The 25,899-nt window shown below is 40.7% G+C and overlaps 1 long non-coding RNA gene across 2 annotated transcripts in view; it reads right to left on the bottom strand.

Moving 5' to 3' along the window:
- Positions 1-25,899, bottom strand: part of LOC143690131 (uncharacterized) — a 176,639-nt gene that overhangs the window by 139,557 nt on the left and 11,183 nt on the right. For both annotated transcript variants that reach the window (XR_013178999.1, XR_013178998.1), the window contains exon 3: positions 20,304-20,414. This is a non-coding gene — a long non-coding RNA (uncharacterized LOC143690131). The remainder of the gene's footprint in view (positions 1-20,303; positions 20,415-25,899) is intronic.

Below are 25,899 nucleotides of genomic sequence, written 5' to 3'. Positions count from 1 at the left end.
CTACATATGCACTCAGTAATTCTTAACATCATCACATAGATGCATGATCATTGTTTCTTAGTACATTTGCATCGGTTTAGAGGAACTAGCAACACAACAGAAAAAGATATAAAATGTTAATATAAAGAAAAGAAATAAAAGTAGTAGTAATAGTAAAAAACAACAACAACAAACAAACCAACAAGCAAACAAAAACAAAAAAAACCCTATAGCTCAGATGCAGCTTCATTCAGTGTTTTAACATGATTACTTTACAATTAGGTATTATTGTGCTGTCCATTTTTGAGTTTTTGTATCTAGTCCTGTTGCACAGTCTGTATCCCTTCAGCTTCAATTACCCATTGTCTTACCATGTTTCTAACTCCTGCTGAACTCTGTTACCAATGACATATTTCAAGTTTATTCTCGAATGTCCGTTCACATCAGTGGGACCATACAGTATTTGTCCTTTAGTTTTTGGCTGGATTCACTCAGCATAATATTCTCTAGGTCCATCCATGTTATTACATGGTTCATAAGTTTATCTTGTCTTAAAGCTGCATAATATTCCATCGTATGTATATACCACAGTTTGTTTAGCCACTCTTCTGTTGATGGAGATTTTGGCTGTTTCCATCTCTTTGCAATTGTAAATAACGCTGCTATAAACATTGGTGTGCAAATGTCCGTTTGTGTCTTTGCCCTTAAGTCCTTTGAGTAGATACCTAGCAATGGTATTGCTGGGTCGTATGGCAATTCTATATTCAGCTTTTTGAGGAACCGCCAAACTGCCTTCCACAGTGGTTGCACCCTTTGACATTCCCACCAACAGTGGATAAGTGTGCCTCTTTCTCCGCATCCTCTCCAGCACTTGTCATTTTCTGTTTTGTTGATAATGGCCATTCTGGTGGGTGTGAGATGATATCTCATTGTGGTTTTGATTTGCATTTCTCTAATGGCCAGGGACATTGAGCATCTCTTCATGTGCCTCTTGGCCATCCGTATTTCCTCTTCTGGTAGGTGTCTGTTCAAGTCTTTTTCCCATTTTGTAATTGGGTTGGCTGTCTTTTTGTTGTTGAGTTGAATAATCTCTTTATAAATTCTGGATACTAGACCTTTATCTGATATGTCGTTTCCAAATATTGTCTCCCATTGTGTAGGCTGTCTTTCTACTTTCTTGATGAAGTTCTCTGATGCACAAAAGTGTTTAATTTTGAGGAGCTCCCATTTATTTATTTCCTTCTTCAGTGTTCTTGCTTTAGGTTTAAGGTCCATAAAACCCCCTCCAGTTGTAAGATCCATAAGATATCTCCCAACATTTTCCTCTAACTGTTTTATGGTCTTAGACCTAATGTTTAGATCTTTGATCCATTTTGAGTTAACTTTTGTATAGGGTGTGAGAGATGAGTCTTCTTTCATTCTTTTGCATATGGATATCCAGTTCTCTAGACACCATTTATTGAAGAGACTGTTCTGTCCCAGGTGAGTTGGCTTGACTGCCTTATCAAAGATCAAATGTCCATAGATGAGAGGGTCTATATCTGAGCACTCTATTCGATTCCATTGGTCGATATATCTATCTTTATGCCAATACCATGCTGTTTTGACCACTGTGGCTTCATAATATACCTTAAAGTCAGGCAGCGCGAGACCTCCAGCTTCGTTTTTTTTCCTCAAGATGTTTTTAGCAATTCGGGGTACCCTGCCCTTCCAGATAAATTTGCTTATTGGTTTTTCTATTTCTGAAAAATAAGTTGTTGGGATTTTGATTGGTATTGCATTGAATCTGTAAATCAATTTAGGTAGGATTGACATCTTAACTATATTTAGTCTTCCAATCCATGAACACGGTATGTCCTTCCATCTATTTAGGTCTTCTGTGATTTCTTTTAACAGTTTTTTGTAGTTTTCTTTATATAGGTTTTTTGTCTCTTTGGTTAAATTTATTCCTAGGTATTTTATTCTTTTAGTTGTGATTGTAAATGGGATTCGTTTCTTGATTTCCGCCTCAGCTTGTTCATTACTAGTGTATAGAAAAGCTACAGATTTTTGAATGTTGATCTTGTAGCCTGCTACTTTGCTGTACTCATTTATTAGCGCTAGTAATTTTGTTGTGGATTTTTCTGGGTTTTCTACATATAGTATCATATCGTCTGCAAACAGTGATAGTTTTACTTCTTCCTTTCCAATTTTGATGCCTTGTATTTCTTTTTCTTGCCTAATTGCTCTGGCTAGAACTTCCAACACAATGTTGAATAATAGTGGTGATAGTGGACATCCTTGTCTTGTTCCTGATCTTAGGGGGAAAGTTTTCAATTTTTCCCCATTGAGGATGATATTAGCTGTGGGTTTTTCATATATTCCCTCTATCATTTTAAGGAAGTTCCCTTGTATTCCTATCTTTTGAAGTGTTTTCAACAGGAAAGGATGTTGAATCTTGTCAAATGCCTTCTCTGCATCAATTGAGATGATCATGTGATTTTTCTGCTTTGATTTGTTGATATGGTGTATTACATTAATTGATTTTCTTATGTTGAACCATCCTTGCATACCTGGGATGAATCCTACTTGGTCATGATGTATAATTCTTTTAATGTGTTGTTGGATACGATTTGCTAGAATTTTATTGAGGATTTTTGCATCTGTATTCATTAGAGAGATTGGTCTGTAGTTTTCTTTTTTTGTAATATCTTTGCCTGGTTTTGGTATGAGGGTGATGTTGGCTTCATAGAATGAATTAGGTAGTTTTCCCTCCACTTCGATTATGTTGAAGAGTTTGAGGAGAGTAGGTACTAATTCTTTCTGGAACGTTTGGTAGAATTCACATGTGAAGCCGTCTGGTCCTGGACTTTTCTTTTTAGGGAGCTTTTGAATAACTAATTCAATCTCTTTACTTGTGATTGGTTTGTTGAGGTCGTCTATTTCTTCTTGAGTCAAAGTTGGTTGTTCATGTCTTTCCAGGAACCTGTCCATTTCTTCTAAATTATTGTATTTATTAGCGTAAAGTTGTTCATAGTATCCTGTTATCACCTCCTTTATTTCTGTGAGGTCAGTAGTTATGTCTCCTCTTCCATTTCTAATCTTATTTATTTGCATCCTCTCTCTTCTTCTTTTTGTCAATCTTGCTAAGGGCCCATCAATCTTGTTGATTTTCTCATAGAACCAACTTCTGGTCTTATTGATTTTCTCTATTGTTTTCATGTTTTCAATTTCATTTATTTGTGCTCTAATCTTTGTTATTTCTTTCCTTTTGCTTGCTTTGGGATTAGTTTGCTGTTCTTTCTCCAGTTCTTCCAAGTGGACAGTTAATTCCTGCATTTTTGCCTTTTCTTCTTTTCTGATAAAGGCATTTAGGGCAATAAATTTCCCTCTTAGCACTGCCTTTGCTGCGTCCCATAAGTTTTGATATGTTGTGTCTTCATTTTCATTTGCCTCTAGGTATTTACTAATTTCTCTTGCAATTTCTTCTTTGACCCACTTGTTGTTTAAGAGTGTGTTGTTGAGCCTCCATGTATTTATGAATTTTCTGGCACTCTGCCTATTATTGATTTCCAACTTCATTCCTTTATGATCCGAGAAAGTGTTGTGTATGATTTCAATATTTTTAAATTTGTTAAGACTTGCTTTGTGACCCAGCATATGGTCTATCTTTGAGAATGATCCATGAGCACTTGAAAAAAAGGTGTATCCTGCTGTTGTGGGATGTAATGTCCTATAAATGTCTGTTAAGTCAAGTTCATTTATAGTAATATTCAGGTTCTCTATTTCTTTATTGATCCTCTGTGTAGATGTTCTGTCCATTGATGAGAGTGGTGAATTGAAGTCTCCAACTATTATGGTAGATGTGTCTATTTCCCTCTTCAGTGTTTGCAGTGTATTCCTCACGTATTTTGGGGCATTCTGGTTCGGTGCGTAAATATTTATGATTGTTATGTCTTCTTGCTTAATTGTTCCTTTTAATAGTATATAGTGTCCTTCTTTGTCTCTTTTAACTGTTTTACATTTGAAGTCTAATTTGTTAGATATTAGTATAGCCACTCCTGCTCTTTTCTGGTTGTTGTTTGCATGAAATATCTTTTCCCAACCTTTCACTTTCAACCTATATTTATCTTTGGGTCTAAGATGTGTTTCCTGTAGACAGCATATAGAAGGATCCTGTTTTTTAATCCATTCTGCCAGTCTATGTCTTTTAATTGGGGAATTCAGTCCATTGACATTTAGAGTTATTACTGTTTGGATAATATTTTCCTCTACCATTTTGCCTTTTGTATTATATATATCATATTTGACTTTCCTTCTTTCTACACTTTTCTCCATGTCTCTCTCTTCTGTCTTTTTGTATCTGACTGTAGTGTTTCCTTTAGTATTTCTTGTAGAGCTGGTCTCTTGGTCACAAATTCTCTTAGTGACTTTTTGTCTGAGAATGTTTTAATTTCTCCCTCATTTTTGAAGGACAATTTTGCTGGATATAGGAGTCTTGGCTGGCAGTTTTTCTCTTTTAGTAACTTAAATATATCATCCCACTGTCTTCTAGCTTCCATGGTTTCTGCTGAGAAATCTACACATAGTCTTATTGGGTTTCCCTTGTATGTGACGGATTGTTTTTCTCTCGCTGCCTTCAAGATCCTCTCTTTCTCTTTGACCTCTGACATTCTAACTAGTAAGTGTCTTGGGGAACGCCTATTTGTGTCTAATCTCTTTGGGGTGCGCTGCACTTCTTGGATCTGTAATTTTAGGTCTTTCATAAGAGTTGGGAAATTTTCAGTGATAATTTCTTCCATTAGTTTTTCTCCTCCTTTTCCCTTCTCTTCTCCTTCTGGGATACCCACTACACGTATATTTGTACGGTTCACATTGTCCTTGAGTTCCCTGATACCTTGTTCAAATTTTTCCATTCTTTTCCGGATAGTTTCTGTTTCTTTTTGGAATTCAGATGTTTCATCCTCCAAATCACTAATTCTATCTTCTGTTTCTTTAAATCTGTCGTTGTAGGTATCCATTGTTTTTTCCATCTTTTCTACTTTATCTTTCACTTCCATAAGTTCTGTGATTTGTTTTTTCAGTTTTTCTATTTCTTCTTTATGTTCAGCCCATGTCTTCTTCATGTCCTCCCTCAATTTATCGATTTCGTTTTTGAAGAGGTTTTCCATTTCTGTTCGTATATTCAGCATTAGTTGTTTCAGCTCCTGTATCTCATTTGAACTATTGGTTTCTTCGTTTGACTGGGCCATGTGTTCAATTTTCTGAGCGTGATCCGTTATCTTCTGCTGGCGTCTGGGCATTTAGTCAGATTTCCCCAGGTGTTCGACCCCACAGGTTGAAAGATTTTTCTGTGCAATCTCTGGATTCTGTTCTTCCTATCCTGCCCAGTAGGTGGCGCTCGTGGCACACGCCTGTCTGTGGGTTCCACCAGCGAAAGTTGCTGTGGGTCCCTCAGCTCTGGAAAACTCTCGCCGTAGGGGAGGTTCGGCAGCCGAAGCGTCTTGGAAGAATGCCAGCCGGCCCGGGGTTCCAAACGCGGGGAGGGTCGCCGGCCGTCGCAGCACAGGAGAGCGTCCGGCCAAATTAGCCAGTCGGCCCGGGGCACCAAGCGTGGCAGGAGGGCGCCAGCTGTCGCAGCCCGGGAGAGTGCACTGTTCCCAGCCGACGGGGCAGTCACGTGTTTGGAAGGGATCCCCCGGTCACTGTTCTCCACAGTCTGGGGATTTCCGACCCAACTATCTCAGTTGTTCCGGGGGGCCTCGTGTGGTGGGGGCACCAGCCGCCGCGGCCTAAGGGGACTGCCTGTCCAATTCTACCAGCTGGCCCGGGAAGGTGGAAGGGAGGGACTCCGGTCGCTTGCCGTCCCACCCAGGAAAGCCCGTGCCCCTTGGTGATCTCACCGGAGCTGGTTCTCCCAGATAGTCAGCCGTTCCAGGATGGGGTACGCTGTCCCTTTGATCTCCCTCGTGGCTCCGGGAGCTGCTCTGTATTATCTCCACTCCCCCAGTAGCTGTTCTGGAGGAGGAAAGGTGAGGGCGGCAAGGCTGTCGAGGCTGGTGGCGGAGGAGCACAGTGAAGGTGGGGGAAGAGGGCACCGTGGTGGTTGGAGAGCAGCCGGAGCAGGAGGGGGAGGAGGGGGGAGAAGGAGGGCGGGCGGCTCGGCTGCTGCGGGGCGTGGGCGCCGCGCGGCGGGCCGGCGGAGAAAGAGAGCGGAGAAGGAGGGCGGGCGGCTCGGCTCACAAACATTATTTTTAATGTAGTTGAACTTATCAGTCTTTTCCTTTACGGTTCATGCTCTTTGATTATTGTTTAAAAGGCTTTTCCAACCTGAGGACATAAAGATATTCTCCAACACTTTTTTCTAAAAGTTTTAAACTTTTCCTTTTAGTATTTAAGTCCTTAATCTTTCTAGAATTGATTTTTGTACATGGTATGAGTAGAAATCCATCTTTTTACCCATAAGGACAGCCAATTTTCCCAGAACTTTCTATTAAGTACTCTACTTTTCACTACTGATCTGAAATATACCATTTCAGTTATATCTTTCCTATATGGACACGTCTGTTTCTAGGCTTTCTGTTCTGTTTTATTGGCCTTTTTGAATCTATCCATGCACCAATGACACACTGTCTAAATGTTATAAGCTGCAAAATAAGTTTTGTAGTAGGGTCAGTCCCCCAACCTTATTCTTCTTGAGAAATATATTGGCTATTCTTGGTTCTTTGCTTCTCAATTTAAATTTCAAAGTAAGTTTGTCAAGTTTCAAGAAAAGCCTTTCTAGGTTTACTGGAATTTTATAGAATCTTTTTATCAAGTTGGGCATCAATTACTTCTTAATGATGCTAAATCTTCTTATCTTAGAAAATGATATGGCTCTAATTCTTTTATTATCTTTCAATAAAGTTTTACCATTTCCTGTTTAAGACCTCACACATCTATTATTAGCTTTATACCAAGCTGCCCTTTATTTTGGGACTATTGTAAATATTAGGTGTTAAGATTTTATTTTTTTAAGTCTGCTGTTGATACATATGCATGCATTTGATTTTTGTAAAATAGTCTTAAATCTGACAAACTCTTTTATTAATTCTAGTAATTTGTCTATGGAATCTTCGGAGTTAGACAATCACATCATTTGAAAATAATTACAATTTTCCTTCAACCTTTAAAACCTTTAAAACCTCTAATTCATTTCTTTTTCTTGGCTTTTTACACTGGTTAAGAAGCTAGTACAAAGGCAAATAGAAGTGGTGATAGTGTGCAGCCTTGCCTTTTAAATTGAATGCTTTTAACAATTCATCATTACAAACTATGCCAGTTATTTACCTCTTATCTCTTAGCCCATGCTCATCCTTTCATACACTATTCTGTGATGCTAGGGCTGGAAATCTTAATGCTAAATTTCTCAGATGCTGGTTTCTTTTTAGATTTTACCAATGAGAAGTACTGACAGGAGACTGGAAGGCAAATAGGGACTCGCTGTTTTCTAGCTCCAGTTGGTATTTCTCCTGCTTCTTCCTGAAGCAAACAGCTTCAGCCCCCTAAGATTTTTGGCACTAGAAGCACCAACACCAGAGCGCCCCTCAGTAAGCAAAGCATTGTTCTGCAGCGCCACCTCAGCTGTCACCAACTGCACAGAACCCCTGAGAGCCAGAGATGGCTTCCCTCAGAAGTGTTAAGGTGGACAAGCCTCATAAAATGATCTGGGAATATTCCCTCTTTTTCTATTCTATGAGAAAGTTTGAATATAATTAGTTATCTTTTATTTGAATATTTAGTAGAATTTGCCAGTGAAGCCATCTGGGGTGGTGCTTTCTTCAAAAGAAAGCCTTAACTATTGGTTAAGTTTCTTGAATCATTACAAGATCATTTAGATTTTCTATCTCTTCAAGAGAGTATTTTGGGAACTTGTATTTTTCAAGAAATGTGCCCACTTACAGGCAAAAGGTTGTTAATTATAATTTTAAATTTTCTTTTTAATCTCCACATTACCCATGCTTATGATCTCTTTTATCATTCCAAATAATTTCTACTGTGCCTTCTCTCCTTTTTTTGATCACTCTTTCCAGAGGTTTGTCAATTTTACTAATCTTTTCAAAAGTGCAACTTTTATCTCTTTTGATACTTTCTATGTACCTTTGTTTTCTGCATAATTAATAGACAATTTACACTTCATCAAAATTAAAAACTTTGTGCAACAAAGGAAATGATTAAGAAAGTGAAAAGACAACCCACAGAATGGGAGAAAATTTGCAAATCATGTGTTTGATAAAGTTCAGAATCCAGAATATATAAAGAGCTCATTCAACCAAACAACAAAAAGATAAACAACCCAAATGAAAAGTTGGCAAAAGACTTGAACAGACATTTTTCCAAAGAAGATATATGTGGTAGATTGCATCATGCCCCCCACAAAGATACGATCAAGTCTTAACCCCAGTCCTGTGGATGTGGACTCATTTATAAAAAGGATCTTTAAAGGTCCTATTTAGATGAGGTCAAATTGAATGAGGGTGGGCATTAATTGAATATGATGGGGTCTTTACAAGGAGAAGAAATCTGGACAGAGATCCAGATAACTGAAATCAGGAGTAGAAGCCACAAGAGGAGACTAAAGGAGTAACCATGTGACCAAGGCAGAGACTGATTTCCTGCCAGCCATTGCCAGAACTCTACAGGCTTTGGACAAAGCATGGTCCACCAATACCTTGATTTTGAACTTCTAGGCTCCAAAGCTGTGAGACAATAAATTCCTGCTGTTTAAGGCAACAAGATGTGTGGTATTTGTCATAGCAACCCTTGAAAACTATAACAATAAACAAATGGCCAAAAAGCACATGAAAAGATGCTGAACATCCATTAGTGATTAGGGAAATTCAAATCAAAACCATATTGATGCTCCACTTCACACACACTAGATTAGCTACAAACAAAAACAAAAATGGGCAATAGCGGGTGTTGGTAAAAAATGGAAGACACCAGAATGCTCATACATTGCTGGTAGGACTAAAACGGTGCACTGCTTTGGCAGCTCATCAAAATGCTAAACAGGGAGTTACCGTATGACCCAGCAATTCCACTTCTAAGCAAGGACCCAAAAGAAATGAAAAGAGGTGTTCAAACAAAACTTTATACACAAATGTTCATGACAATACTATGCACAGTAGACAGATGGTAGAAACAACCCAAATGCCAATCAACCAATGAATAAACAAGCAAAATATGGTATATGTAGGCAGTGCGATATTATTCAGCCATAAAAATGAAGTACTGAAACATGCGACAACATGGATGAATCTTTAAAAGATTATGCTAAGTGAAAGAAGCCAATCATAAGAGACTACTTACTACATGACTCAATTTATATGAAATGTTCAGAATTGGAAATCTTAGAGACAGAAAGTAGATTAATGGTTGCTTAGGACTGGAGGAAGTGGGGAGATGATAAAGGATATAGGGTTTCTCTTCGTGATGCTAAAAATGTTCTAAAATCAACTTTAGTGATGTTTGTACATTTCTGTGTCAGCTGTCTTTACTGAATTCAAGCCGAGGCATTGTCTAAGCAGAACAACAGGCATGAGTAGAGTCCCAAGTCTTGCCATGTCCACAGGATGGAGCTATAAACGGAACCTCGAATTATCAGGTTTTAGATAACAAAACTCTGCTGGCGTCCCTCAATCTTACATTAGCTCTATACACACCTTTTTGAATCGCTAAAGCCAAAGAACTAAAACTATATTATTATCGTTATATAGCCTGAAAGCTTCTATTCAGAATTTTTAAGCAAGAATTCAGGAGATGTTAGAGAGCAGCACCTGCTGGCAAACTGTGGTACTGCAGCCCATTAGGTCATTAAAGTGAAATTGTTGTGGCCAGTGAAAAGTCCAGCGTCCTAAGAGATCCACATTCGGAGACCACTCCTCCCTGCCGTCTCTCTGTCCCTCCCCTCCTTCCCAATCATCAAGGCCTGCCAATTTGCCTCCTAAACGTCTCTAAGAGTCTTCCACCTTTCATCCCGGTGTTCACCTTCCTGATGGTTCAGGCGACCATCATTCACTGCGGGGATTCCAGGAACAACCTCCTAATGTTTTTCTAGATTCTGTCCTATTCTCCACTCAGTAGCCATGTCGACTTTTTATCAAGTATCACTCCCCTACCCAGTAGCTTCTCATAAATCTTTTTCCTACAGCATTACCAGAGCCTCGTGCCCTCCCAGCGCCCCTCCACTCTTTGCTGTAGCCATACCTCTGTCACATCACTCACTGCATTTGCCCGTCCCCCCTCCCGACCCCCGAGCTCACAATGCTGTTTCCTTTGCCTGGAACCTCTTCATCCCTGCCCCCACTCACTAACCTAACTCTTACTCATCCTTCCGATTTGACTTAGCTTTCATTCCTCTAGGAAGATTTCTCTGACCTCTCTAGAATGGATTAGATTCCCTTGCTCTGAATTCCTACGGTAACTATTCTTTCCCCATCAGAGCAGTGGTTGATTGCCTGTCACCCCTCTAGACTGTAAGCTTTGTGAGGACAAAATCCGTTTCTATTCCATTCATCCTTATAACTTAAGCACTTAGCATAGTGCTTCAGTAGGAACTTAAAGTACTTGTTAATGAAGTTAAGTGAAATCACCACATAAAAATGCCCTTTTGGGGGGCAAAATTGTCAAACATGAGCAATTTCATATGTTTATCCTAATAGATGCTGCCAGTTTGGGGAAGGAAAGGAATCTTCACAATTGGTACATATAATGCTAGATAATCAAATAGATTTAAAAAGTACAAACTCTTGATTTTCACTGAAATGCATTATCCGGGCCACTGCACAATTAGAAACCTATCAATTCAGAAAATGACCTTCAAAAGGGAAAAAACAAAGGTCTGTGCCAGCTCTTAAAAACACAATAGGCTGCCAGAAGTTAGCTTTCTGTGAGATGTTAGTGAGCATTTTGGCTAATACAAGACTTTCTGACCTCATCATGCCAAAATATGATCGTGACCCGGCCATGCATGCAAGGGAGTTAAGTCTAGACTATTTCCTCTTCCGCCAAACACTCTTTGCAGCTGTTACATTATCCGTCATTCAACACTTTCTATAAGTGAACATCACTATCCATGATGTGCAGCCCGGAAGTGTTGCCTAATTTTGAAAAGGCAATTGCAAAGACGCAAGCAGCTAGTTAAATAAATGCATCTGCGCTTCCTCTGGAATCTGCTCAGACTTTCAAATAAACATGCTCAGTGGGACAGAATGGGATGGTGAGCTCCAGGACAAAAGGAAACCTGTCGAGCAGATGTGCAGTTAACTATTCCTTAAAAGCTTCACATAAGACTAACAGAAGGCAGGGGGCTGGGATAAAGGAGTCATTTCCTTTGGCCTGTTTAGTGCTTTCTCTACTTTTATATGCAGAGGTAGCCTGGTTCAATTTCCAGGTGCAATGGGTTCCTAACAAATGTTCAGTGATTTGGATACTTTGATGCATTGTACAGTCCATATAAAAATTCCATACAAAATTATTTAATCTTGTCAAAATATACTGACTTGCTTCTGCGATTACTGTTTTACATGAAAATGACCTTTCTTATTTAAACTCTGTTCTCAGTGTCTTATTGTTTCAATTATATTTTATATTAAAACATTTCTTCTCAGTCAGATGTGATTTGAGGCAAAAAGTTCAGAAAAATCCACTTACTTGTAATTTTATTTTCATACATTCAAGGATGTTTCTTAATGCAATTTTGAATTTTATTTTTACCTTTTCTTCTTTTAAAAAAAGCTTCTTGAGGTTGAACTGGAAAATTTAAAAATCAATGTACCACTGGATGCCAAGCCAAAGACCTTCATATTTCTTGACTCTCTCCTTTTCTGCAGTTATCTCTTCTCATGTGAACATACAGTGTAAGAGACAGGGAGAAATTTACCTTCTTTCTAATTAATTTAATATTTCTGTTGCAGACCTAGGTAAAACTATAATAGCTGCCTTAGAAGTAGGCATGTTTTGTGCCTTAAATAAAAATGTGCAGTTAAAGAATAATGGTGCAATGTTGGTATAAACAATGATTGATTATAATACAATTGTGGAATAGTAGAAAGAGATGTTGATTTGAGTCAGAAGACCTGGGTCCAAGTCCTTGCCCTTCTGTTTCCCTACTGTGCAAACTCTGAATAGTTCTACTAACTCACGGCAGTATGACGATTAAGGCAGTCACTGAACCTGCATAAAACTCGCATGTAATAAATCTCACATTCATCATTTTCCTAAGTCAAAAAAACTGGCCATCTCCCTGTGACAGATATTGTTGGTGACCTGCCCTACAGCCACTCCAATGTTCCCCCTTCCTAACAAACCCTGATTTCTTCCAGTTTTCCACCCTTCTACAACACAGCCCCAACCCAAGTAAGTGAATTCCAAGTGGTTGTAAAAGAACACCTCTCAGTAACTAGACAGGGAAGGGGCCTGGGATGCAGTTTTAAACTGAGCCACACAGGGAAGCTGCTGGGAAACATTTCTTCTATCTTTAAAAAAAGACATAGAAGGAAAGAACCTCTTCTCTGCTGGTTACAGACGTGTCTAAATGTCATGCCTGAAACCAGAGCAGCAACCTGCAATCATGAGAGAACCATGCCTGATAAGACCAAAGAGCTGAAGATGGCAGAGACATGAGAAGAATCAGGGTTCTCAATGGCATTCTTGAGCTATAGGGTTAACCAATGCTTTAGCCATCCTACCTTTGCACTTCTCATTGTCTACAATAATACATCTTCTTTTTAGCCAGCTAACACTTTGTATTTATTATTATGATTTGTTACTGAAAGTTTCTACTGCCTACTACATACTCCAGCATTCCAAGTTCAGACAGAAATCCAATAATAGGCATTTTTCAGAATCCCCTATCTGTTGGGTCATATAAGAATCCTGGCTTACAAGGCCTAATAATAGAGGAGACTGTGGTTCTTAGTTTATGGTGAGCACCACTGCTGTTACTCCTTGTTCAGGCCCTTGAGTTTGATCCTTCTGCACCAAAATAGACCAAAGAGATCATCACTGAGGTTCCCAAAGACACTAGTCTACAAAGGAACCCAAATAACCATCCCCACATGTAGCAGGCAAAATTTTGGCCCCATGAGCTTTGCCCCTAGTGTTATACCTGCATATGTTGCATTACATGGTGTGTTAGTTAGATTCAGTTGTCAACTTGGCCAGGTGAGCATACCTAGTCTTGTTGCTGAGGACATAAGCCAATGGTGCGTGAACCTCATCTGTTGCCAATTACATCTGCAGTCAGCTAGGAGGCATGTCTGCTGCAATGAGTGACGTCTGACTTAATCGGCTGGTGCTTAAATGGGAGATTGCAACGTAGCACTGTAAGCAGCTCGGCATTCCTCATCTCAGCACTTGCAGCTCAGCCCAGGCCTTTGGAGCAGTCACCCCGGGGAAAGTTGTTGGAACCCAGGGGCCTGGAGAGAAGACCAGCAGAGACCATCCTGTGCCTTCCATGTAAGAAAAGAGCCTCAGTGGAAAGTTAGCTGCCTTTCCTCTGAAGAACCAACAAAATAAATCCCCTTTTATTAAAAGCCAATCCGGGCGGGCCGCGGTGGCTTAGCGGGCAAAGTGCTTGCCTGCCATGCCGGAGGACCTCGGTTCGATTCCCGGCCCCAGCCCATGTAAAAAACAAACAAACAAACAAAATACAATAAAAACAAGAAGATGTTTCCCTTTCTTCCTTCCTTCCATCCTTCCTTCCTTCTCTCTGTCTTTCCTTCCCTTCCTCCCTCTCTCTTTAAAAAAAAAAAAAAAAAAAAAAGCCAATCCGTCTCTGGTGTGTTGCATTCCGGCAGCTAGCAAACTAGAACACATGGCAAGAGGAACTTTGCAGATGGAATTACAATTATGAACCTTAAAATAGGGAGATTATCCTAGATTATCCAGTGGGCCCACTGTAGTAGTTTCATGGACTTAAAAGTGGAAGAGGAAGGCAGAACAATTTATCAGACAGATGAAACAGAAGAAGAGACAAGAGAGATTTGAAGAATGAAAAGGATTCAACCCGACCTTCCTAGATTAGAAGATGTAGGAAAGGGACCATAAGACAAGAAATACAGGCAGCCTCTAGAAGGAGGAAATGCCCCGTAGCCAGTAAGGAAACAGGGACCTCAGACCTATATCCTCCAGGAACTGAATTCTGCCAACACATTGAATGAGCAAGGAAATGGATTCTCCCCTAAAGCCTCCAGAGAAAAACAACCCTACACCTTGATTTCAGCCTTGAGGGTCTCTAGGCAGAGAACCAACCAAGTCCACCAGATTTCTGACTTGTAGAACTATAAGGTACTAAATTTGTGTTACTTTAAGCCATTATATTTGTGTTAATTTGTTAAAACAGGAGTAGAAAACTAACACACTATGTGAGGTTCAGATACCTCCGAGGTGGCCAGCTCCAGTAGGCTCAGGTCTTAAATCTGCACTCCTCTATTTACTTCCTAGTCCTGCGAGATTGGACACTCTTTTGGTAGTCAAGTCATTCTCCTCTTCTGCCCTTGAAGTATAAAGCTCCCAACACCCTACAGTTACACACATACACACACCATCCATATCCAAAAGATGGTGGCAGATGGACTCTGCCTGGACCACTCTCCGTGCCCCAAAACACATCCCAAAACTAGAATTATTAACTCTACCCTGGAAACTCGAAGAGAAGCAGAAACATTTTTTTTAATCAAGTACATTTTTCTGAATTAACCAGGGGTTTTAGTTGTCTCCTCTTCATCCTGTTAGTGAGGGAAGGATTCCAACTCTAGAGAAAGGAGATAGCCATACCCAACATTGGACAGATGGGAAAGCAGCAGCTTATTAGTCACATATACCACAACTGGGAGAGAAGGACACTGCACCATGCAGGGCCACACAGGAGTTGTACTTGGAAAGAGTGAACACTCAGGGACTTTGTAGTATCAGGAGGGTGGAGTGCCCCTGGTTCCAGAGAAGATGTGACTATCTTGTTTAAATAATTCTACTGGCTGGCAGGGAACTGCAACCACTGCTCAGGGATAAGCAGGAACTGTGTTTGGTTCCCTTGACAAGGAGGGTTGTTTGGTTAGAGGACTGTTATCCTCAGAGCAGAGTGGGTAGGGAGATTTATGGTTAGGCCATTCAGGGCCCTCCCAGTTTTACCAGATGTGTTAGTCAGAGCTCTCCAGAGAAACAGGATTCCCCAACAGGAGATATATATAAACACAATGGGAATTGGCAAATCTGAATTCCATAGGGCAGACTGCAAGCTGGAAACTCCAAAGGTTCCAATGAACTGCCTAAGAGAATCTGTGGGAGGAAGTGGTCTTGGACACCAAAATAAACACATCTTTATTGGGAACTGTTGGTACAAAAGTGCATGAAGAGTTGTAGGGGAAACACCTCGTCTGGAGTAGTTTACCATAACTGTTCAACACTGTGAGAACTACCACTTTGTTTTGTCCTTTTTCCCCATGGACTTGGGAATGGGGAGAGGACACAGCAATAGGGGATTTGCCTGTCATTGGGGTGACACAGCCTGATGAAGTTTTGTCCACCATCCAAGAACCCTGTCTTAATGACAATAATAGTCAATGAAATGAATTCAGACTGTAATCGCAGAAAACAAAGAATATATTTAGCATTTAATAACTTAGGTATCAGTAAAGCTGGATTCAAAGTAAAATATATCCATGTAAGTTGAAATATTGTGCAAAAATGCCAATGTCCTATCTCCTTTCCTAGCCAAATGGAGTAGGAAAAGCTGGGTTTGGCTGGGTATAGTGTCCCAAAGATCTGCATGAGCTAGAAGGCAGAAGAGGGTAAATATAAGCACAGAGACCATGGAGTTGACTGCATGAGTTCAAACCCTGGCTCTGCTACTAGATACATGGCCTTGGGCAAGTAACCTAGACTCCTTGCGCCCAGCTGTAAAATGGGGATAGAGCCAGCAAGGACAAAGCAAGCATATGGACCCTGCCAGTTAGCTGAAATACATGGCAGGGCTTTTCCACCAGGCATGTTTCAAAGCCATGGGGGGAAACAAAGGTATTCCAGGTACCGAAGAGAATCAAAAGGAAAGGGCCCCGGTACAGAGACACCACAGGGACAATCAAGGAAAAGCCACATCTCAGGATGTCATAGGAAGGCAGGCTTACAATTTACTTACACTAACTTCAAAAATCCAGAGAAAATGAAGTGCCATTATTTTCTGGTTAATTAGCCATTCTTATGTGCTCCCCACATCCCTTGGAAGCAAAGAGAGAGAACTAGAAATTTCAGTTCAATCCTGTAGTCTCACACAAATTCCAAAATTTGTACAATGTCCTTAGGTAATTTGATATATTTTGGATAAATTTGGATCTTTCAGATCGCCTTCCTTTTTCTCCAATATGATATTCAAGGAAGAGAAGGGTACCTCTATTCCTCATAGTGTCCCCTGCTTCAAAATGCCTAGATAGGACTTATTCCTGGACTGGTGACCCTTACAGAGCCAGTATCTGGTGGGCTCCTAGTGTCTCCTGCAAAAGCTTGTGGCTGTATTAGGCTGGGCTCCTGAGGGTCCACGATATCCTGGTTGTGGGGCTTGAACTTTAGACTGCCCTTGAGCTCTACCACATTCTTCATCTGGGCACCAGCTGTGGGGGTGACATTCCTATAACCATGCCAGTTGGCACTGCAGGCTCACTAGCTTTCACATTCAGTCCCCTGCTTGGGGTGGGGGGAGTTGCGTGGATACTTCTAGGATGGGTCCATATCACAGAAATCGGTTCAGGAATAGCCTGGGGGAGAGGGGAATAGTAATCTCCTTCCAGAGCCCCAAATCTAAATTGATGCCAAAGCCCCCCACCCCTGAAGGTTGCCTCAATTTATCCAGCATACCCATCTCACCCCTTCCTTTCAAGCCTCTCTCACTTTCTTCCCACGACCCCCCAAGCTAGAAGGGGGAGAACTTTTACTTACTTCCCTTTCCTCTATTGCTGAGATTTGCCTGACATTTCACCTCCTTCTATATTCTAGCTCTTAGCTATCTTAGAGTGGATTTCAGGAGAGTTAAAGATCATCTTACCATGAACATGAACTAAATTTGCAGACTTTCATAAAAATGAAGCCCATCACTCTGAGAAGAAAAATCTCCACCAAATTCTCAGACAGCCCCTCAAAAAGAATGATTTGAGGTTGTCCTTGTATAAAGTCAACACAGATGGCATTTGAATTTGTCCATAATTGGGATGCATAAATAGATCTATAGCAATAAGGTGTGCACAATTCGTGATTCCCCAGACTTTTGCCACAGGAGACCATTATGCTAATAAGCTCATTAATATCATGAATACAATTAATAAATGAAGTCAATTATCATTGGCAAGCATTCATTTACAAAGGGATAAGTTGCTGTGCTAGTTGCTGTGCTCCAGCCCCACAAGTTACTATTTTTCTGTGTGTCCGGAAGCTCTCTTTTCATCCTTGCTCATTTATTACACTAAATGGATAAATGCCTGGGATTGTGGGCTTTGCTCATGACTTATACATATTACTTTGATAATAATTTGACCTCCTGCACATTTCAGTTAGAAGAACCCTGCAAAATATCACTTCTATTTATAACACAGTCTCATCTGCCAAGCCTAACAAAGAAATAACAGTCTAATTGGAAAGAATAAAAGGTTACCTTTGCATGTAAACTGCACATTCATTTAGTCATCGATTTTATCTCTTTCTAATTATCCTTAGTTGTGCATTTCCTGGTAGCTTGGATATAGTTGTGTTTCCTCCTAATAACACCTGAGAAACTGAAAGCCCTAATGATCAGATCAGTAGAGTGGGATGCTATGGTTTAATGTGCAATTTACTGGGCTATCAAAAAGTGAAAAATATTCAGGACTCAAAGTTTGAGTTCCAAAGACTATAGTTCTGAGGTTACAGCTCTATTTTTACATGACTCAACCATGAGTGTTATAAGATATGGCTCTTCTTTGTAGCTTAAAATAAAATAATGTATTTTCCAGAACTCTTAAAATTAAATATAAATCCTGTTGCTGGCAGCTTTTCTTGCTTCCCATTCAAAATAAGGGATCTCATATCTCAGCTGTTAGATTTTTAAACTTAAGAAAAAATGGAGCTGATCTCTTCTGGCAGCCTTCCGGTTACCAGCCCTGGAATGCTGGCAAGGCCACCTTGCTCTCTCCTCCTGCTGCATCCCATCTTGTCTCCCATTCACTGGAGCAACTGCAGATTGCCCTGGCCCCGGCTCATTGTTGCTTTTATTCACCCTGACAGCCCCCCTTAACCTAAAAAGAAAAGCTTGAGCAAGCTGTGCAGGGAGAGTGGTTGGTGGATGGAAGGGTTCAGCACACGGTACTGCTTATGCCATCTGCTCCTGAAATTGCATCCCCAGGTGGCCTCCTTGGAGAGCCTGAAGCAGAAATTTCTTAGGGAAGTTGTAAGAGTTGAAGGAGTATGGGCAAGGTTGTTAAGCCAGAAGAGGTGACTGTGGTTATCTGAGCAAAGAAGGGTTCTGCTAGTGAGAGGTGGGGTAAGCATGAAGGAAGGAGCCGGGGCTGGCTTTAAGAGTGGACTGTCACCTGCACAGTGGGATGCGAGGGGCTCATTTGCCTGATGCTCAGACTAAAGTTTCACCTTTAGGGATATATACCATTGGGTTATGTGAAACTGGAGAGAGACTTCCCCTAGATTGTAAGATCCTTACAGGAAGGAACAGCATTCTGCTCACTTTTGAACCTCCGTTGCACCTACCATGGTACATTGCACAAAAAAAAAGTGGGTGCTCAGTATTTCCTGGGTGACTGAAGATTGCCCAAAGGATTCAGATTCCTTTTGCTTCCACATGAAAAGGGCTAAGTATAATCTATTTTTTTATTGTTGCTGACATCTCCAAATACATTTATCCATGTTACTTTCACTGTCTGAGGCAATAAAAAAATTCCAAAAACTCACATGCATATATTCAGTTCTTCTTAGTCTTCTCTTCACTACTTTGTGAATATTTTAAATACCAGAAAACAAGCTATTTTATATTTAGTGCAGATAGAACTGTACGTTATTTCAGGCTTCAGTAAAAGCATAACTGATGTACCACTCACATTGCAAATAAAGTTATTCTTTAGCATTCCAACCACAGATTCATTTACTTTATTTTCTGAATGTTTTTATATAAAACAGCTAAATTTTCTGCTTCCTTCGGTTCACACTATTGAAAGCGTTTCTCTTTTGAAATCACTCTCTTAACTGAATGAGTTGGCAGTGGAAGAATGAGCAAGTTAACGGGGTCAAAAAAAGGCCTTCCCCTGGAGGCACAGAAGCCGTGTCAGCCCGATGGAAATGCGGCGGCTTAAGGGATCGTTACCATGCCAGGCCAAAGTCCGTGCGGCAGGCAGTGCCCGGGTGTTTGTGCCTTGTACAAGCCTAGCTGGTGGGCTCTTCTCTAAATGCTGATGCGTCTGTTTTTTCACCTAGTCAAGGTACAACTGATTGCAGACAGCAGAAGCCCCCTCATATAACCTCAAAAAAGAGGCTCAGTTCTAAAGATACATCTCTTATAAAATTCGCAAAAAAGGAAGGGGGAGAAAACAAGCTTCAGGAGCCAAAAACAGGGCTTGTTTGGAACCCACTGCAGGGCAGATTCCCAGACCTTTCCCCCAGAATTACCATTAAGGTGTCTGGACTCTTAATCCCATCTGTCTCTATGACTCAGTCCCTTACTATTCATAGTGGAATCCTACAACCAGCAACGTCAACATCACCTGGGTACTGGTTAGAAATGCAGAATCTCAGCCCCACCCCAGCCCCAGTGAGTCAGTATCTGCATTCTAGGAAGGTCTCCAGATGATTTGAGAAGCATTGGTTTAGCCCAAATGAGAGAGGAAGAGCGAGGATGAGAGTAAGAGACTGAGAATATAATATGCATGCTGCTTGGCCGTGGACTGCGCAGCCCTGAGGCAGGAAAGAGGCTATCCCAGACTGAATTCTCATGTGTGGGGTGGAAGAACCAAAAGTCATGCAGGGGGGATGAGCTTGGCAGGTAAACCGTCTCCACTGCATATTTAAAATGGGTTTCTGAGCTAAACAAAGTCTGTGTCCACTTTGAATTTTAGCTCCCCGAAGTGTCCACTTTAGGGGCTGATTGGTACCACGTTTATGCACATCTCCAGAAATTAAGCATCCTTGCTCTCAGGTGACTAGAAATGTCAAGTGCCCTTAACAGAGTGAGTGTTTGGCTCTTTGTGAACACCTTTCACATTTGTCACACAAGAAAAATAAGTGCAATGCACATATAAAGCAAAAGAGAAAAGGGAACTCTTTATAATTCTTACCAGTTTGGGGATCCAGCAATGAGTTCTCATAACTCCTCTCTTCTCTAAAGCCTGAATCCCTCCTACCAGTATCTTCACTTATGCTGCAATCCCAGGTGGTGGTTTCCATACCTGGAGGGATAGAACAGAGCTGTAGGTCATTTTCTTCTCAGGGCTTAAACCTAACTTGGGGAGAGAACTCTGATTAAGATATATATATATATATATATATATATATATATATATATATTTAACAATTGCGTATAACTGGCACTATGTTAATGTAAATTTCAAATCCAGTGACAAATGAGACCGAAAAATTGACACCAATATTTCCAGCCTTGTGGAACAGAGAACTGACTGGGGAAGCCCCAGACAAGCCCATGGATTGGAGGAAGAGTGTTGGCACAAGGGTCAGAAGTAGGATAAGCACAGTTCTTCCTGCTCTCTTTCTCTCCCCTCATACAAGCTCAGTCTTAATGTGCATTAGTCTTCAGCACACAGAAATTTCTGGTTTTTATCTACTAGCAGCCAGGAACATTGAAACCCCTCTGGAATCACAGATTCAGGATTTCTACTATAGCCTGTTCTAGTTTGCCAGCTGCCAGAATGCAATATATCAGAAATGGAATGGCTTTTAAAAAGGGGAATTTAATAGGTTGCTAGTTTACAGTTGTAAGGCTGAGAAAATGTCCCAGTTAAAGCAAGTCTATAGAAATGTCCAATCTAAAGCATCCAAGGAAAAATATCTTGATTCAAGAAGGCTGATGAAGTTCAGGGTTTCTCTCTCAAGTGGAAGGGCACATGGCAAACGCAGCATCATCTGCTAGCTTCTCCTCTTGGCTTCCTGTTTCATGAAGCTCCCCAGGAGGCATTTTCCTTCTTCATCTCCAAAGGTCACTGGCTGGTGGACTCTCCTTCTCAAGGTTATGTTGTTCTGCTTTGTTCTCTCCAAATTTCCTTTATTCTCCAAAATGTTTCCTCTTATATAGGACTCCAGAAACTTATAAAGACCCACCCAAATGGGTAGAGACATGTTGTCACCTAATCCAGATTAACAACCACTCTGGATTAAATCATATCTCCAGGGAGGTGATCTAATTACAGATTCAAACATGCAGTATTGAATAGGGATTATTCTGCCGTTATGAAATGGGATTTTGATTAAATCATGGCTTTTCTAGGGTCCATACATCCTTTCAAACCAGCACACCTGTTCACTGTGTGTTCTGTCAGTCAACACATATCCAATGAGCCCTGCTCCCAGGTGCCACCCAGCTAGAGGTGGGCCCCGGCCCCTCAGCTCCTGTGGCTCTGTCCTGAGCACACTATTTGTTTAAAAGAGACATTAACAACTCCTTTTTTGCTAAGGATATTCAGATGCTACCATGTGGAAAGAAAATTTAGGGCCTTACAGAGGCTCTCTCCTTGATGTCATTTTGTAAATAAATAAATAAACAAACAAATAGAAGGAGAACTTCAAAGAAAGATTTATTAACACAGATGTCCAGAAGAGCAGGTGGAGCTTTTCCAAAGCATGTGTTTCCAGTGACATGCAGACAAGTGGCCCCTAATCCAAGCTCGGCCATCCACAAAGTCTCATCCATCAGTCACTGAGACTTGTGGCCCAAGCCCAGCTCATCTATTCTCAGTTCTTTTTCAAACTTGAGCTGAGGAAAGATAATCTTTCCTCTCTGGTTGTGGACATGTAAGTACGTCGGCCTAGAGCAGCAACATCCACTGCCCCAGGAACATGAGAAGCCCTTCTGAGCAAACAAGTTGATACTCAGAAAGCCAGATAAGCAATGAAAAGCAGGAGTCCTCACAACATCCAAGTCCCCATCCCCAGTTGTCCCTAATGCCAACTCCACCTCTATTCTTCCCAGTTATCTTAACCAATAGATTCTCTTTTCTGCTTTACCTGGGTCAAGTTCAGTTTCTTTAACTTGACACTCAGTGAATCCTAGCTAATACACCCAGCCCTTCTACTGCTGCTATAGTTGCTCTCAGCACATCCTCCTTTTTAAAATAGAAAGACCTCCTTAGAGACAAACAGAACAGTTAAGGTGTAAAGATTATGCCATGCTATAGCAGCATGCTATTAGAAGATGTAAAGGGCTAAGAAAGGAAACAGGGAAGAAAAAAATAGAGACAACTGTCAAAGCATATTATGCCAAGATCAAACTGTCATCAGTATACAAGTCTTTATTATAATGAGATATGGTATTTCTGGATTCTTCTATTTACATGGATTTTGCACACCACACTCACATCAGTGTGTGTAACAAGCCAGGAGGATGTCCTGTACTCACTCTATGGAGAGCATTTGGTAGATTCCTGCCAGTGCTGAGGATGGAAGACTGAACCAGACCTCAATGACCTCATGACCTTGATGACCAGTCACTTCATCTCTCTGAGACTCTATTTGTTTTTTCATTTTTAAAAGGACTTATAAAAAGAAGTGGGGGGGGCAGGACTTGAACTGGGTACTCTCCAGAATTCCATACAGAATGTCCAAAAGTTCTCTCACAGTTTCTATCCAGTTTCTCTCACAGCATCAGAAAATAAATTTAAGGAAAACGCATATCTTCCCTTTCATTCAAAATCCATTGTGGAATCTCTGTGAACTGTAAGGATGGAATAGTGTACCACCTTGTTTATAATAAATCCCAAGAGTGTCCTTTCTTCAAGAGTTAGGACATTATCTTATTGATCTTTGTACTTTCAGGACCTGAAATCAGCCCATTAAGCCCAGGTTGAATGAATAAATCATAAAACACCGTAGTAGACTTCTGAGTCATGACAGCAGCTAATACATTCCCCCACCTTCCTACTGAACTACCCAGGAAAGCATAATAAAAATTCAAAACCATAAGAACTTTAAAATTTAAGAATACCACCCATCTTAAAGAATTCAGCAAGAATTTCTCCTAACCAAAAGAAAGTAAGTCTCATGTATTAATTTGCTAAGCTGCTAGAATGCAATATACCAGAAATGGGACAGCTTTTTAAAAGGAAATTTAGGCAGAGGGCCAAGGTGGTGGCTTAGCAAGGTGTGGGATTTAGTTCATCCTCCAGAGCAACTAGTAAATAGCCAGGAACGGTACAGAACAACTGCTGGGGGCACGTCAGTGACTGGTCACACAGCGTACCCCAGTCTGGACCAACCAGACCGGCTGCGAGGGCATCCATAACTGTGAGTTCCCCAAGCTGCAGTGGCCAGCACCCCTCCCCCACAGGCTGCTTCCCAGAGGGGAAAGAAAGAAACTTTACTAGCAGCAGGGGCTGAGCACAACCAAATGCCAATTGTGGAATTAATTCACAAATTCTGACTACTAAAAATAGACCACTAGCTCAGCTGAACCTCAAGTAAAAGCAGAAGTCACAGGTTTTTGCCCCGATGCAGAGGGCACAGGGCTGATGGAAAAAGAAAAAAAAAAAAAAAAAGGTGTTTTTGGATCTGAAAAGGTCTAGGCCCTGCAGGAAAGGAGGGGGTACATAGGACCTGGAGATACACAGAGCAGTGTACCAACTTAAGCTCTTGATTGGCAAACCCGAGGAATGTGGTCCTGCTCTGAAAAGGATTTTTCTTTTTCTCTTTTGTGGCTGTGTTTCTATTGATTGATTATTCTTTGGGTACAGCTGCAAGGCTTCCTGGGCTCCACTGCCCCAAGCATAGGCAGAAACAGACTTGTTTGAGAGCTCTCTGGAGCCTGTGCCTTCCCCAGGAGAGGGGTTGGGACCCAGCTCAGGTGGAGTCACTCCCTCAAGGAATTCAGACCCCAGGGTCTGGAAAAGTGAAGCGATTAGAGCCAGCCTACAACCTCTCCTCTGTCTCCACCATGTCCCCAGCAGGAAGAGGCTGATGAAGTTAAAGGTACTGCCTCACCTTATGCTGGTGGGACCCACAGGCAGAAAAGCGCCACATACTGGGCAGGATAGGAAAAATGGAGAGTCCAGAGACTTCATAGGAAAACCTTTTAATCTACTGGATCTCACCCTCAGGGAAAACTAATGCAGATGACTCTTTCCTCCTGAGAGATGACCAGTTTGGTCTGGGAAAATCTGACTGGGGTCTATAATACCTAAGTAGACCCTCCAATGGGGTGGGGGAAAGGCATCATTCAGGCAGGGCAAGAAACAAAAAAACAAGCACTGAAAACTTCTGATTTATTAAACAAAACCTAAGCTAGAGGACTTTGAACTGAACGTCAAAAAACAGATAGACAACAAAGTCATCCAGCAAGAAAATCCTAGGGAAGAAAAAGTGAAAACAATCTCAAGAATAAACTTACCAAGATGCCAGCAAAAAATAATGAATCATACTAGGAAAATTGAAGAAATGGGCCAGTCAAAGGAACAAACTGACAATTCAAATGAGATACAGGAGTTGAAACAATTAATTCAGAATTTTTTAAAAGACATGGAAAACCTCATCAAAAATCAAATCAGTGAATTGAGGGAGGATATAAAAAAGGCAAGGAATGAACAGAAAGAAGAAATCAAAAGTCTGAAAAAACAAATCACAGAACTCATGGGACTGAAAGGCACAGTAGAAGAGAGGAAAAAACAATGGAAACCTACAATGTCAGATTTCAAGAGGCAGAAGATAGGATTAGTGAACTGGAGGATGGGACATCTGAAATCCAACAAGCAAAAGAAAATATAGGGAAAAGAATGGAAAACTATGAGCAGGGACACAGGGAATTGAATGACAACATGAAGAACTTGAATACATGTGTTTGTGGATGTACCTGAAGGAGAAGAGAAGGGAAAAGGAGGAGAAAAATAATGCAGGAAATTATCACTGAGAATTTTCCGACTCTTATGAAAGACTTAAAATTACAGATCCAAGAAGTGCAGCGTACCCCAAACAGAATAGATCCAAATAGATGTATTCCAAGAAACTTACTAATCAGAATGTCAGCTGTAAAGAAAAAGAGATAATTTTGAAAGCAGCAAGAGAAAAGCAATCCATCACATACAAGGGAAGCCCAATAAGACTATATGTAGATTTCTCAATAGAAACCATGGAGGCAAGGAAACAGTGGGATGACATATTTAAATTACTAAAAGAGAAAAACTGCCAACCAAGAATTCTATTTACGGCAAAATTGTCCTTCAAAAATGAGAGGGAAATTAAAACACTTTCAGATAAAATATCACTGAGAGAATTTGTGACCAAGAGACTGACTCTACAAGACATACTAAAGGGAGCACTAGAGACAGATAGGAAAAGATAGCAGAGACATGTGGAGAAGAGTGTAGAAATGAATACTATCACTAAAAGTAAAAAGAAGGAAAATTAGATATGGCATATGAAATCCAAAAGGCAAAATGGTAGAAGAAAGTACTGCTGTACAGTAATAACACTAAATGTTGATGGATTAAACTCCCCAATCAAAAGACATAGACTGGCAGAATGGATTAAAAAACAGAACCGATCTATATGCTGTCTACAGGAAATGCATCTTAGACCCAAGGATAAACGAAGTTTAAAAGTGAAAGGTTGGGAAAAGATATTTCATGCAAATAATAATTAGAAAAGAGCAGGAGTAGCTGTACTAATATCCAACAAATTAGACTTCAAATGTAAAACAGTTACAAAGAAGAACAC

The sequence above is a fragment of the Tamandua tetradactyla genome, chromosome 7 (genome assembly GCF_023851605.1).
Source record: "Tamandua tetradactyla isolate mTamTet1 chromosome 7, mTamTet1.pri, whole genome shotgun sequence".
Lineage (NCBI taxonomy): Eukaryota > Metazoa > Chordata > Mammalia > Pilosa > Myrmecophagidae > Tamandua > Tamandua tetradactyla.
Note: the sequence above shows the minus strand (reverse complement) of the source record. Positions and strands in the feature narration are given on the sequence as shown.